This window comes from Nicotiana attenuata, unplaced genomic scaffold (assembly GCF_001879085.1).
Source record: "Nicotiana attenuata strain UT unplaced genomic scaffold, NIATTr2, whole genome shotgun sequence".
Classification (NCBI taxonomy): domain Eukaryota; kingdom Viridiplantae; phylum Streptophyta; class Magnoliopsida; order Solanales; family Solanaceae; genus Nicotiana; species Nicotiana attenuata.
In genome coordinates, this window is record NW_017671425.1 from 155,687 (window position 1) to 155,944 (window position 258).

Sequence of the window (258 nt, forward strand, 5' to 3'; positions counted from 1 at the left end):
ATACAAAAAGAGGGGGGGGGGGGGGCGTGTTTTGTCTAATCTCTAATCTGATCAAACTAGTTTATAATTATATTTTGGTTTATCTAAACATTTAAAGTGCATACAAGCAAAGAGTCATAAGCAAGCTTCCAACTTATTGTTTTCAGCTTCTAAGTACTTTAGTTAGACCAAAATTATTATTAGTTTATCTTTAGTAGTATTATTTTTAATTTTTAAAATACAGTTTTCAAAACAAAACGTTTAACTTTCTCTCTATTC